Source organism: Camelus ferus, chromosome 16 (assembly GCF_009834535.1).
Source record: "Camelus ferus isolate YT-003-E chromosome 16, BCGSAC_Cfer_1.0, whole genome shotgun sequence".
Lineage (NCBI taxonomy): Eukaryota > Metazoa > Chordata > Mammalia > Artiodactyla > Camelidae > Camelus > Camelus ferus.
In genome coordinates this window covers 4,744,326-4,759,740 of record NC_045711.1, presented here as the reverse complement: position 1 = coordinate 4,759,740, position 15,415 = coordinate 4,744,326, and the positions used below count along the sequence as shown (strand labels likewise).

The 15,415-nt window shown below is 34.8% G+C and overlaps 1 long non-coding RNA gene across 1 annotated transcript in view; it reads left to right on the top strand.

Moving 5' to 3' along the window:
* The window catches only part of LOC106730779, a 111,166-nt gene that overhangs the window by 1,103 nt on the left and 94,648 nt on the right, over positions 1-15,415 (top strand). The window contains exon 2 of the long non-coding RNA XR_004326606.1: positions 279-329. This is a non-coding gene — a long non-coding RNA (uncharacterized LOC106730779). The remainder of the gene's footprint in view (positions 1-278; positions 330-15,415) is intronic.

Below are 15,415 nucleotides of genomic sequence, written 5' to 3'. Positions count from 1 at the left end.
AGGCTGTAGTTAAATCAGATTAATTTTATTAGCAAACCATTTCCCATGGTTAGAAGGACACTCCCCCAATACCACCAACCGGTATTAGATCTGCTTCCCACTGTCAATTGAGATACTGGCTTTGTGTGTGTGTGTGTGTGTGTGTGTGTGTGTGTGTGTGTAAGTCTCCATGAGCCCCATTAATGTAAGTCTCCCCAGTAAATTAGGTTTCTAGGTCAGTAAGTCTGTCTTAGTCTATAGATGGATGGCTTATAAACAACAAATTTTATTTCTCACAGTTCAGGAGCCTGGGAAGTCTGAGATCAAGGTGGCAGCAGACTTGGTGTCTGGTGAGTTCCTGCTTCCTGGTTCATAGATGTGTCTGGCTGGGGCCTCATGTGGTAGGAGGGAGGGGGAAGCTCTTTGGAATCTCTTTTATAAAGGAACTAATCTTCCTGAGAACTCTGTGTTAATAATCTAGTCATCTACCCCTGTCTCCTTACAGTATCACATTGGAGGTTAGGATTTCAACATATGAATATTTGGGGAGGCACAAACATTCAGTCTGTAGTAAAGGCTGAAGCCAAGCTCTGGTCTGTAGTGAATTTTTCAGAGAGACTTATTTGTATAGTATATTGTATCATTCCAACTACTATATGGATGTTTTTATTTTAAATTTTAAAATTTTGAGAATTTAGGAAACAGAAAAAGAGATGCAGTCTCACATAATCCAGCTACCTCCACAGTGGGACGTCAATATGTTTTAGTACATTGATAATTTTAATATATTTATAAATTTAGCATATTTATATTCTTAATATAATGTTTAAATTTTCATTTTAACACATTCATAATCCATTGAAGGTATATTAGTTCACATTGTAAGTTCATTAGCACGCTTGGAACTGCATTCCACTCAGTAACTTGACTGACAAGTAACATTTCAAGAAGAGTACTGAATTGATGACAAGATTTGACAGTGACAGACTTATCTGATAAAGTTTCTTTGTACTGTCATCTGGAATGTTGGAAATGAACATTGTAATTGATTAATTCAAAAAGCATTTTCTGAGCACTTGCTAAGTGTCAAGAATTGTACTAGATTGTTGGAGAGCTAGACATTAAAAAAGACATAATCCCCATCCCACAGTGAAATAAGTGGTTAGACAGGGAACAAGTAATTACAGTATATGGGAATAAACGCTATAATTGAAGGTTGTGTGAGATGCAGTAGAAGCAAGAAGTGGGAGCATTTCACTTCAACAGGCAAGAAATGCTTCCTTAAATTTGTGGCATTTGAGATGAATCTTGAAGAATAAGTTGAAATTTGCTGGGACACAAGTAGTAATAGGACATTCCAGATAGAAACAACATTATATGTCAAGTCATGGTATTGAAATACCACAGCCCTTTGAAGGACTTAGTTCTTTGTTTCTGAAAGAGTAGGGTGCTTATGAGGGAAGAGTAAGAGTAGAGAGAGGCTAGAAAATGAAAGTTTGTGGGTCCCATTTAGGAATTTATTCTTTAGTTTATTCTAGTGGCCAGAGGGAAACTATTGAGTTTTAAGCAGGAGAGTTATGTGACCAGATTTTTGTTTTCCAGGAAATTCACATGCTAATAACTTACAGCAATGCAAGCTCAATTGGGAGATTATTACAAGTAGTTGAGGTAGGACCTGAGAAGGTCTTGAACTCCTCAGTGAATTGGGATTCTAGAGGAAGAATGAGATTGGAGAGAGGAGATAAAATCGATAGAATTAAATGTGGTAGATCTTTACAGTTTTATGCCCCTCATTTTGAATTATGTTTTCATGACTACCTGTATCCATACCCTTGGTTAGTCCTCTCTGAGACTAAGTCATGTGACTTGTTTTGACCACTGGGATGAAAGCAATTGTAATTTAGCAGAGGCTTGAAAAATATTTACACAGTGGGACTTGCTCTTTTATTGCTGGCAACTCTTCTATCACCATGTAATCAGATTAGGGCTAACCTCTTAGAAAATGAGGGACCACTTGGAGAGAGGCCCTAGGTGTCCCAACCATCTCAGCCTTCCCAATTGAGGCCTCAAACATATGTATGAGGCCATCCTAGACCATCCAAACCCAACTAAGATGGTTCAGACCAGAAGAATCATCCAGTCAACCCACAGAATCACAAGAAATAATATTTTGTTTTAAGCCTCCAGATTTGGAGCAGATGGTTTCATAACAAAAGTTAATTGGTACCCTAGGTGACCAAGTAGATGTGGAGTGGGTAAGAGGAAATCTAAGATGAATTTCCATTTTGTAACTTGGGTGGATGGATAAATCAATATTGGAAAGCTACAAATATTAGAACAAGTATAAATATTAGAACAAGTAATAGGTTGTATTACAAAAGAGAATAGAAAATGTATTTTTTTAAAGACCAAGTCTGGAAGGATAACAATAAATTCAGCTTTGGAAGTACTCAGTCTTAGGATTTCTTCAGACATACAGATGAAGATATCCAGTTGGCAATTTGATGTAAAGATCTGGAGATTAAAAATTTGGAGTAAACGCTGTGGCTTTGAATGACATTGCCCATTCTCATTTATTAGATTTGGGAGCTTTTTTTTTAGATTTGTTGATATTTTGTACTTAGCATTATCTACAAATAGAGATAGTCTCTTCCTTTTCAGTCTGTATGCCTTTTCTTTATCATTTTGGCTGCAAATGCCACTAACATGTTGAATAGGAATGGTGAGAGTAGACATCCTTGCCTTTTTCCTGATTTTAGGGGGAAGATCTTCAGTTTTTCACTGATAAGTGTTAGCTCTAGTTTTTCTTCTGTAGATGTTTTCAGGTTAGATCTGTTCACTTCTTCTAGTTTACTAAGAATTTTGATTTTATTTTTATCTTTATTTTTCTTCCATTTTAAAATTTATGTATTTTACAATATCATATTTTTTAAATTGAAGTGTCATTGTTGTACAATATTATATGTTACAAGTGTACAATATAGTGATTCACAAATTTTTAAAGGTTATACTCCATTTATAGTTATTATAAAATATTGGCTATATTCCCCATGTTGTACAATACAATATGATTTACTAATATTTTGTGGTGGATTTTTGCATCTATGTTTATGGGAGATACTGCCTTTCATCTAATGTCTTTATCTGGTTTTGATAACAAGGTCATGCCAGCCTGAATTGGAAATGTCTCCTCCTTTTCTGTTTTCAGAAAAGATTGTATAGAATTAGTATTATTTCTTAATCTTTAATTTGGTAGAATTTGCCAGTGAAGCTGTTTGGCTTAGAATTTTCTTTATGGAAAGGTTTTAAACTACAAATTTAATTTCCTTAGTATAGGATTATTCAAGTTATATACGTCTTCTTGAGTGAGCTTTGATAGTTCATGCCTATGAATGAATTGGCATAAAATTGCTTATAATATTCCCTTATTATCTTTTAAATATCTGTAGTGTCTGTAATTATGCTACCTCTTTCATTCTTAATTTTGGTAATGTGTCTTCTTTGTTTTTTTTTTTTCCCCTGGACAGTATGGCTAGAAGTTTATAGATTTTATTGATATATTCAATAAATTTATTTATTTTGGTTTTTACTTACTTTTCTCTGTTGTTTTCTTGTTTTTAATTTTAATGATTTCTACTCTTTATTATTTTCTTTGGTTTGCTTTGGATTTAATTTGCTCTTTTTTATCTGATTTCTAAAGGAAAAGTTTAAGTTATTGATTTAAGATCTTTATTTTTTTCCTAATTTAAGCATATAATTGTATGTATTTCCCTCTAAGCACTTTTTTAACTAAATTTCATAAATTTTGATATGTTGTATTTTTATTTTAACTCAGCTCAAAAATATTTTCTAATTCTCCTTGTGACTTCTTCTTTGATCCATATTTAGAAGTGTGTGGTTTAATTTTAAAATATTTGTGACTTTTCCAGGTATCTTTCTATTACTTATTTCTAATTTAATTCTGATATATTCAGAGAACATGCTCCTTATGATTTCAATTCTTTGAAATTTGTATTATGACTTAGAATATGTCTTGATGAATGTTCCAGGTGCACTTGAAAAGTGTTTGTATTGTGCTGTTGTTGGGTAGAGTGTTCTACAAATGTCTTATGAGGTCAAAGTTGATGGATAGTGTTGTTAAGGTCTTCTCAATTTTTTCACTGATTTTCTGTCTACTTATTCTATCCATTGCTGACAGAAGTACTGAAGTCTCCAAGAATAATTATGAATTTGTCTATTTATCCTTTTAGTTCTTTCAGTTTTTTCTTCATGTATTTTGAAGATCTGTTTTTAGTTCCATACACAATTAGAATTCTTATGTCTTCTTAGTAATTTGATCCCTTTAATAGTGTGTAATATTCCTCTTTATGCATTGTAATACATAGCAACTCCACTTCTTTGATTAGTGTTTTAATGTTATGTCTTTTCCCATCCTTTCTTAACCTATCTGTGGATTGCTTCTTTTCTTTTCATTGAATCTTTAAAAAGAAATCCAGTTTGACAATTTCTGCTTTTAATTGGTGTATTTAGACCATTTACATTTAGTGTAGTTATTGATATGGTTGGAATTAGGTTACCATTTTCTTATTTTGCTTTCTGTTCGTCTTTTTTGTTTCTCTATTCCATTTTTCTGCTTTTCTTTTGGATTATTTGGGTATTTTTAGTATTCTGTTGTAATTTATCTATTGGTTTTTTGGTTAGCTCTCTTTATAGATTTTTTTTTTCAGTTTCTTATTTTTAATTGTAGTAAAATACACATAACATAAACTTTACTTTCTTAACTATTTTAAAATGTGCAGTTCAGTGTAGTTAAGTGTATTCACCTTGTGCAACCAATCTCTAGAACTTTTCATCTTGCAAAACTGAAACTCTATACCCATTAAGCAACAACCCCCCATTCCTTCTCTCCCACCCCCTGACAAACACCATTCTACTTTCTATGAATTTGTCTACTCTAGATACCTCATGTAAGTGGAATCATGCAGTATTTGTCTTTGTGACTGGCTTATTTCACTTAGCATAATGTCCTCAAAGTTCCTCCATTTTATAGCAGGTATCAGAATTTCCTTTCTTTTTTTAAAGCTGAATAATATTCCACTGTATATATTGCATTATTTTATCCATTCATCTATCTATGGACACTTGGATTGCTTCTGCCTTTAGACTATTATGAATAATCTGCTGTAAATATGGGTATGCAAATATCTCTTTGAGATCCTGCTTTCAATTCTTTTGGATATACACCCAAACTGGAATTGCTGTATCAATTTTTAATTTTTTGAGGAACTGCCATACTGTTTTTCATAACAGTTACATCATTTTACATTCTCACCAACACTGCACAAGGGTTTTTAATTTCTCCACATCCTCACCGACACCTATTCTTTGCTTTTCTCTTCCTTCCTTCCTTTTTTTTTCTTTCTTTTCTTTTTTCTTTTTCTGTCTTTTATAGTAGCTGTCCTGATGAATGTGAAGTGAGACCTCATTGTGGTTTCCTTTTATCCAGCTCTGTCGAGATATGTGACATGTAACCATTGTGGTTTTGATTTGTATTTCCATGATGATTAGTGATGTTGAGCATCTTTTCATATGCTTGTTGGTCATTTGTATATCTTCTTGGAGATTTATTGTTCTTTAGTGGTTACTCCAAGAATTATAATATACATCCCTAACCTTTCACAGTCTACTTGGAGCTAATCTTTTATAAAATGTCAAAATCTTACATCCATATGGGTAGGTCCCTTTGTTTTCTTCTTTTCTCTTATAATTGTCATGTTTGTTACATCTATATCCTTTGAAAATTGTATCAAACTGTTACAATTTTTGCTTGTAACAGTCATAGAGATTTTAAAGAACTTAAGGAAATCAAAAGAGTGTTTCATATTTATCTAGATATTTACATTTCTTATGCTTTTATTTCATCCTTCAAGTTCCAGGTTTCTCTCTGATATCATTTCCCTTTGTCCTGAAGAACTTTTTTTAGGATTTCTATTAGGGCAGGTCTGCTGGCAGTGTATTCTCTGTTTCCATTCATCTGGTAATGTCTTTATTTTATCTTCATCATTGAAGGATATTTTGATTGACATCTAGTTCTAGGTACAGAATTTTTTTGGCTTTTCACAGGATTTCTAGTAAGAAATTCACAGTCATTCAAGTCATTGTTCCTCTATATGTAGTGTATTATTTTCCTCTAGCTGCTCTCAAGAATTTTTTTTTGCCTTGGGCTTCCAGCATTTTCTTAAATTGAGATATAATTGACATACAGCATTATATTAGTGTACAAAATAATGATTTTATATTTGTGTATCTAGCAGTTTTATTATGATGTCTTTGGGAGTGGTTTTCTATAAGTTTATACGGTTTAAGATTTGCTAGGCTTCTTGAATTTCAGTAGAATTGTAAATTTATGTCTTTCGTCAAATTTGGTGTATTTTTGGTAATTGTGACTGGTGTCTAAATTAAGGGCAGTCTTATGAATCTTACGCCTGTGGAATCTGACACTTCCCAAAGTAGAATTGAATTAAATTATAGGACACCCAGTTGGTGTCCAGAGAGTTGAAAAATTAGCTGATTTGGTGAAAAAAAAAACCAACAAAAAAACACGTGCTTTGTGTCAGAAGTGTTCTGTGGGTAGTAGAGAAACAGTTTTCCTTTAGTTGGTGTCAGAGAAATGGGATTTGCTAGAATGTAGAATGGCTCCTGGCTTAAGCAAACATGTGGTTTGTGAAAAGAAAAGCCGAAAAGATGGGGAATGCGAAACCTCTAATCCCCATATGGCTACCTAGTCAACCCATGGTATGAAACTGCAGCTACACTGCAATCAGTTACTAAGTTGGCTTATTGGATATGTAAGGAAATGCAAAATAATAAGAAGCATGCTAACCTTATAATCCCCTGGTTATTGTTATATGTAATAGCCAAAATGGAAGAAAGTGCTCTGTCAGGCCTTGTTGCTCAGATTTGGGTTGATTTACTTAGATTTTGGTTGATCTGAGTTTTGGCCACTAGCCTCAAAGGGAAAAATTATACCAGAACAACAAAAATTGCCTCTAATACCTCTGTTGCCAAGAATGTAGTCTACGTGTGGGTTTTAGAAACTGTTGAAACCAAAGGATTTAGTGTGAAGGAACTGTCTCATTTTGTAGATCCGTATCATTAGCTTTCTGTAGAACCTTTACTAAAATGGATTGTGAGAATAACTAAATTAGCAATATCTTTGGTTTTAAATGCTACAGAGTAAAAGAGTTGTTTGGGTTGATACAGGACCCAAAGCTCACTGTTAAACAATCACAGATGGCTATACATGATCCAGACACACAGGAGATTATTCAAGAAGGAACAGTCAGCCTCATGGACTGGACAAAAACCATTGTAAAGTGTGTTTATCCTGAGAAGGGGGACCACCTAACTCCCCCTGTAATCACCAAGTAGAACACCCCAGATGAAGCAGCTGATAATGCTTTGTATGCAAGCCATGTGAGACTGGTTTTATGATGACTGAGATGTTCCCCCAGTGAATATGCCCATTACTCAGGTTATGGTAGATGCTGTGATTAAGGAGGCCCCTGTTACATAGACACTCCATATAACTCTTACTGCTGCAAAATCAAACAATCTTGAGAAGTCCTGTCAGGTTTGCCATCTCTGCTTTTGAGTATGGGTCTTACTGAAACCAAGATCATTAGAGTAATTAACAAGAAAATGGGAGTGAGACAGAAAGGCTTATCTGGGTAGAGTGGAAGTCTTTATATGAAGTGGGGTAAATGTGGTAGACATTGATGGTGTTGAAACGAAGGTGTTGATACAAACTTGGGTGGACCAGTAGGACCCACTGCTAGTCCCCCAACATTTTAAGGCCCCAAACAAGTCTGCTCTATTTAATTTAGTTTGGAAGAATTTAAAAATCCAGAAGTCATATATTACCTTGAGAAACCCTACCCACACTTGCCAGGGGTGATGGTCAGGTATTAACCTACCTGACCTTCTCCAAGGTAAAGATTTACCAAGGGACCGGGGTCTTCTGGCCTGACCCTCAAAGCCACATGCATTTGTGTGTATAAAGTGGTCAAGGGGTAGAGATATTTCTGGAACTCCTTTATATCAGAGCCCCATGAACTGTGGTATAGAAAGCCCTAATTTGGACTTCAATCAGATTGAGAGATTGTAGAAATGTAAGAGTTGATAAGATTATAAAATTGGAATATTTAAACAGGTTTTATATAAAGAAATTGTGTCTCCTTTATCTGAATAGTTAATGGGAATGAGTATGTTTGTCTGGGGAATGCCTCTTCTAATTAGTATTATAAAAGCAGAATCTGTTGATGGAGGCTATAGAGGATTGTAAGGGTTAATAGGATTGAAGTGAAAGTCTGAAAGAGAATTGGTATGTTTGCACAGGCTTTTTGTTGGGTTTCTTTTACCTGCTTGTATTAGGGGGATGAACATTGTGTTTCACTGGGGAACATGTCACCTACCTAGTATTATAAAACACAACACGTGTATATCTGCTCTTCAGGCAGTGTTATTTGGACATGCTAAATGGATACCAATAAGATTGCCTGAGTCCAAACAGTATAGAACACAAACTGGAGTGCCGACACAAAGTCTCTGTACAATAGCTCAGTGTAGAGCATAGATTGGAGTTTATTGCAAGTCTGTGAGCACCTCCTAGCACTGACTACGAGGATTTTAGTCTAGAGAATTCCCATCTAAGGGGCAATTACAAGCTTGCTATCAGACATTAATTAAAACTACCCCTATGGCTAAAGAGTAGAAAATAATCTTGAAATCTGAAATTCCTACGATATCTTGGATGCTGTTGAAAAGACACTCTTACCGGGGTGGGCAATGTCCGGAAGAGTTCCTTCATAAAATGGAAGTAGTTTACACAACACCATGCTACCTATGGAATGCAGGGATCATGTGCTCATAAGCAGGGAGCCTCTTTTCCCCTAGGATTGACTTTGAAACTATATGAGGAGCCACCAGATTCTGTCATCACTTGGGCAGTTCCCTATAAATAGCTCTCAGCTGACCAACAAAGAGCTGCTTGATTTGTGGATGGTAGTTGTAAGGTAAACAGCATCCTGTTTGAAAGGCCACCATTCTGATCAAAGAAAGTAAAAACAAATCAGGTAGGTGGACTGAATTGCATGCTGTTTTCTTGGCAGTGACGGGAGAATTGAACAATGATAAAAGCCTGTAAGTTCTGGTATTTACCAACTTGTAGACAATGACCGATGAAGGGCAATGAAAACCTGGTCTTTTAAAGGGGTGCCTTATGGGGCACAGCTCTATGGAACTCACTACGGAAATTTGAGCGGTACATTAAAGTAGGACATGTTGATGCCCATCAGAACTCCCGTCGGACATTCTGAATGTCATACTGTTGTACTCTGAGTCCCATTAAAATCCTCTGAAGCGCATTGATTTTTGTTGTTTTCAGCACTTAGTCATCTTGGTTGGATTGAGACTACAAAGTCTGTCTTGCCTTTTTTCCCCTAGAGGTTCCAACATCAGGGTAGTTCTGTCCCACTTCTGTGCTACTCAGGGATTAGTCTTAGACTTGTGTTTTGCTTTATATTGTGGTTCAGTTCTCAAGGACTTTGCTGCTGCTTTGGGATGTTCTGTGTATGTGTCCCTCAGAAATGAGCCCTGGACATATGCTGATTCATACATAACAAAAATAGGAGAAGTCTTTTTCCAGTTCTCTTCTCTCTCAGATTCTCCTCAGTTTCCTGTCTCTCTCCTCCTGTAGCTGGAATGATGGGGTTTCTCTAAGGAATTTTACTTGCCTATGCTACAGCAAGAGAAAAACAGAGTGGAAAAAAAATGGGGATTTTTCCCCCCACAAATCTTTGAACCCCAGGGACCTGTTTTCTTAGTTCCTCTGTCTACAAAGATAGGGTTTCTCTAGGAGTTTTAGTTGCCCACGGGGCCACTACCACAGCTTCACTGGGCACCCATCCTCAGGTAAAACACACACACAAACACACACACAAAAGAGGAAACTCACTTCTGTATGGGTCCCTTTTCCAAGTTTGACTCTTGTCCCCAGTGTTGTTTTTGTTTACTTTCTTGCTAAGGTACTTGCTTTTTGTGTTTCATCCAGAGTATTTAGGTATAATCAGCAGTAAAGACAGGCTTTAGTGGACTACGCCTTCTTGGCTGGCACTGGAATCTCTAAATACGTATTTCTTAAATTAGCTATTTAATGTCTGTCTCTTCCATTATACTCAATGTCAGCAGGGATTATTTTGGTTTTGTGTATTACTGTATCCCCATGCCTAATACACTTATTGGCATATGCTAAATAGCCAGTAAATATTTATTGAATAAATGAATGAATGGACACTTTTCAGACCTTATCTTACTTGACATTTTGGCAGCATTCTAAACGAAGGGTTGTTCTCACCTGGGTTCTTTCTTCCTTAGGCTTCCATAGTACTATATTCTGCTGGATTCCCCACTTCTGTAGCATTTCTTTTTTCTTTTTTTATTCTTATTTTTTATTCCAATGTAGTCAATTTACAGTGTTAGTTTCAGGTGTACAGCAAAGCGATTTAGTTATACATATACATACATACATATTTTTTCAGTTTCTTTTCCATTACTGCTCATTACAAGAAATTGAATATACAGTAGGTCTTAGCATTTCTTTATAGGCAAGTTGCTACTTCTTCATGATCCTTACAGCTTTAGAAAATGCTTTTGAAAAGGGGACAGAGTCAGCCCACATAGGCACAAGCACAACCTTAGTAATAAATGTTTAGTCACCATTTCATCATCCTAGAACAGCATAGATGTTTGTTGACTGCATAGTGGCACTCCTTTGGTGTCCTCTTGTTACCTGTTATTAGGTCCTCTGCAACTCTTCCCCCACTTATCTAGCTTATTATTACTTTTTTATACACATTCTTGCTATAATTTTCAAAAAGTTAAAAACATGACTCATTCAAATATAAAAGAAAGTATTTCAAATATAATTCAATTTATTAATTAATGAGAGAACATATAAGATATCAAGACTGGTTCAAAGAAAAAGTCAAAGAGAACTTAAATAGTCAAAGTTATGCTGAAATAAATTTATCAATAGATGAAAACTACAAGGTGGGAGACATAATATTTGGGGTTACATTTTTTACCAGATGAAAAACAATTAAATTTCTACCAAAAGATTTGTGTTTATGTTGGTCAGGACAGGAATCATTTGCACTGTCCTCTGATAGGATGAGCAATTGCTTTGTTTTCAGTTTTCCTACAAGTTAACTGCTACCCCCATGAAGTTCTAAAATAGCCTAGTCAGTACAGTCAAATTAAGATGCACATTCCTACATAATCAGATAATTCCCAGAGGGTCTGCTAAATTACATCCTGCATTCTATTGAAAGGACCCCAATAATCTCTTCTGCCTATTTCCAAGTTTTGTATATTTTTTCTTAATACTCTTTGCACTAGACAAAACAACTTTACTTTCTTTTTTCCTTTGTATCTGTTCCCTTTGGTGTAAACTATGACTGATCTTTTTTTAACAGACATTGCATTTACTAACTCAGGGATGGTAAATACATATCACTTGTGTTACCACTCTACCTGTCTATAATATGATAGTTATTGACAATTGATATCAAACTCATTCTTTTTTTAATTGAAATATAGTTGACATACTGTATTATGTTAGGTTCAGATATATTACATAGCGATTTGACATTTGCATGCATTATGAAATTACCACCGCAATAAGTCTAGTAACCATCTGTCCCTATACAAAGTGATTATAATATTATTGACCGTATTTCTCATGTTGTATGTTACATCCCTGTAATGTATTTATTTTATAACTAGAGTTTAGTACCTCTTAATCCCCTTCACCTATTTCGTCTGCCCCCTCACCTACCTCCTTCAATCACCTGAATGTTCTAAGTATCTATGTCTGTTTTCATTTTGTTTTTTCAGATATAAGTGAGATTATACAATATCTGTCTTTCTCTGTCTGACTTATTTCACTTAGCATAATACCCTCCAGATCCATCTATGTTATCACAAATGGCAAAATTTCATTTTTTATGGCTGAGTAGTATTCCATTGTATATCAATACCACATCTTCTTTATCCATTCAATTATCAGTGGACATTTTGATTGCTTCCATAACTAGGCTATTATAAATAATGCTGCAATAAACGTGAATGGGCATATAACTTTTCTATTTAGTGTTTTTGTTTTCTTTGGCTAAATACCCAGAAGTGAAATTTCTTGTTTATATGACAGTTCTCTATTTTTAATTTTTTAAGGCCCCTCCATGAAGTTTTCCCTATCAACAGTGCAAGAGGGTTCCCTTTTCTCTGTGTCCTTGCCAACACTTGTTATTTGTTGTCTTTTTGATGATGATAGCCATTCTGACAGATATGAGGTGATATCTCATTGTGGTTTTAATTTGCATTTCCCTGATGATTAATGATGTAGAGCATCTTTTCATATGTCTGTTGGCCATCTCTTTGTCTTCTGTGGAAAATGTCTATTCAGAACCTTCATGCACTTTTAATCAGGTTTTTTTTTTTAATTGAGGTACCATCAGTTACAATGTGTCAATTTCTAGTGTATAGCACAATGTCCCAGTCATGCATATACATACATATATTCATTTTCATGTCTTTTTCATTAAAGATTATTACAAGATATTGAACACAGTTCCCTGTGCTATACAGCAAAAACTTTTTTAAAATCTATTTTTATATATAGTGGCTAACAATTGTAAATCTCAAACTCCCAAATTTATCCCTTCCCACCCCCTTTCCCAGTAACCATAAGATTGTTTGCTATGTCTGCAAGTCTGTTTCTGTTTGTGGATGAGTTCATAATGTCCTTTTTTGTCCTTTTTTTTTTTTTTGATATCATATGGTATTTTTCTTTCTTGTTCTGGCTTACTTCACTTAGAATGACGATCTCTGGGTCCATCCATGTTGCTACAAATGGCATTATTTTATTCTTTTTTATGGCTGAGTAGTATTCCATTGTATAAATATACCACAACTTCTGTCGATGGACATTTAGGTTGCTTCAATGTCTTGGCTATTGTATATAGTGCTGCTATGACCATTGGGGTGCATGTATCTTTTCAAATTAGAGTTCTCTCCAGATACATGCCCAGGAGTGGGATTGCTGGATCATATCATAAGTCTGTTTTTAGTTTTTTGAGGAATCTCCATACTGTTTTCCATAATGGTTGCACCAAATTACATTCCCCTCAGCAGTGTAGGAGGGTTCCCTTTTCTCCACACCCTCTCCAGCAGGGTGGTTTGTTTTTTTGATGTTGAGTTTTATGAGTTCTTTGTATATTTTAGATATTAACCCCTTATTGGATATATCATTTGTAAATACATTCTCCCATTCAGTAGTGTGCTTTTCACTTTGTTGATAGTTTCCTTCACTATGCAGAAGCTTTTTTAAAAGTTTGATATAGTCCTGTTTGTTTAGTTTTGCTTTTTGTTGCCCTCGCCTGAGGCAGCAGATCCAAAAAAATATTGCTAAGACTGATCAAGGTCAAGCATACTGTCTATGTTTTCTTCTAGGAGATTTATAGTTTCAGGTCTTACATTCAAGTCTTTAATCCATTTTGACTTTATTTTTTACGTGATATGAGAAAGTGGTCCAGTTTGATTCTTTTGCACATAGTTGTCCAGTTTTCCCAACATCATGTATTGAAGACACTGTCTTTTCTCCATTGTATATTTTTGCTTCCTTTGTTGTAGATTAGTTGACCGTATAAGCATAGGTTCATTTCTGGGCTCTCTGTTCTTTCGTTTGATCTATGTAGCTAGTTCTGTGCCATACTGTTTTGATTACTGTGGCTTTATAGTATAATTTGAAATCAGCAAGCATGATACCTCCAGGTTTTTTGTTCTTTACCAAGATGACTTTGGCTATTGAAGTTCTTTTGTGTTTCCATACAGAATTTAGAATTATTTGTTCTAGCTCTATGGAAAATGCCATTGGTATTTTGATAGATGTTGCATGGAATCTGTAGATTGCCTTGGGTAGTATGGTCACTTGAACAATATTAATTATTCTAATTCATGAATGATATATATTTCATTTATTTGCGTTGTCTTCAATTTTTTTCATCAATGTCATAGTTTTCAGAGTACAAGTCTTTTACCACTTTGGTTATATTTATTACTAGGTATTTTGTTCTTTTTGATGCAATTTGTATATGGAATTGTTTTCTTAATTTCTCTTTGTGATAGTTCATTGTTGGTGTATAGAAATACAACAGATTTCTGTATATTAATTTTGTATCCTGCTACTTTATCAAATTTGTTTACTAGTTCTAGTAGTTTTTTCATAGAAAATCTTCAGGATTTTCTGTATAGTAACATGTCATCTGCAGAGACTGACAGTTTTATTTCTTTACTTCTAATTTGGATTTTTAAAATTTCTTTTTCTTGTTTGTTGTGCCTATGCCTTCCAATATTATGTTGAATAAAAGTGGCTAGAGTGGGCATCTTTGTTCCTGCTCTTGGAGAAGATGCTTTTAGCTTTTCCTTTAGAGTATGCTGTGGCTCTGGGTTTGTCATACATGGCCTTTATTTTGTTAAGGTATGTTCCCTCTATACCCACTTTCTTTGTTGAGAGTTTATCATAAATGGATGTTGAATTTTGTCAAAAGCCTTTCCTGCATCTATTTAGATGATCATATGATTTTTTATTCTTCAGTTTGTTTATGTAGGATATCACATTGATTGAATTGTGACTATTAAACCATCTTTGCATTCCTGGGATACGTTCCATTTGATCATGGTGTATGATCCTTTTAATGTGTTGCTGAATTCGATTTACTAATATTTTGGGGATCTTTACATGTATGTTCATCAATGATATTAGCCTGTAACTTTCTTTCTTCCTTCCTTCCTTCCTTTCTTTCATGTGTGGTGTCTTTGTCTAGTTGTGGTATCAGGGTGATGGTGGCCTTATAGGTTTTGTGTGTGTGTGTGTGTGTGAGGGAGGGAGGTAATTATGTTTATTTATTTATTTACTTTTTTTATGGGCGATTGAACCTGTGACCTTGTTCATGCTAAGCATGCGCTCTACCACTTTGAGCTATACCTTCCTCTGATGGTGGCCTTATACAACTGAGTTTGGAAGCATGCCTTCCTCTTCAGTTTTTTGGAGTAGTTTTATCATTTTAGATTGAAGTATAGTGGATTTACAATGTTGTGTTAATTTCTGGTGTATAACATAGTGATTTATATATGTTCTTTTTCATTGGAATAGTTTTAGAAGGATAGGTATTAACTCTTCTTCAAATGTTTTGTAGAGTACACCTGTGAAGCCATCTGGTCCTGGACTTTTGCTTGTTGGGAGTTTTTCTCTTTTGTTACTGATTCAATTTCATTACTAGTAATTGGTCTGTTCGTATTTACTATTTCTTCCTGATTC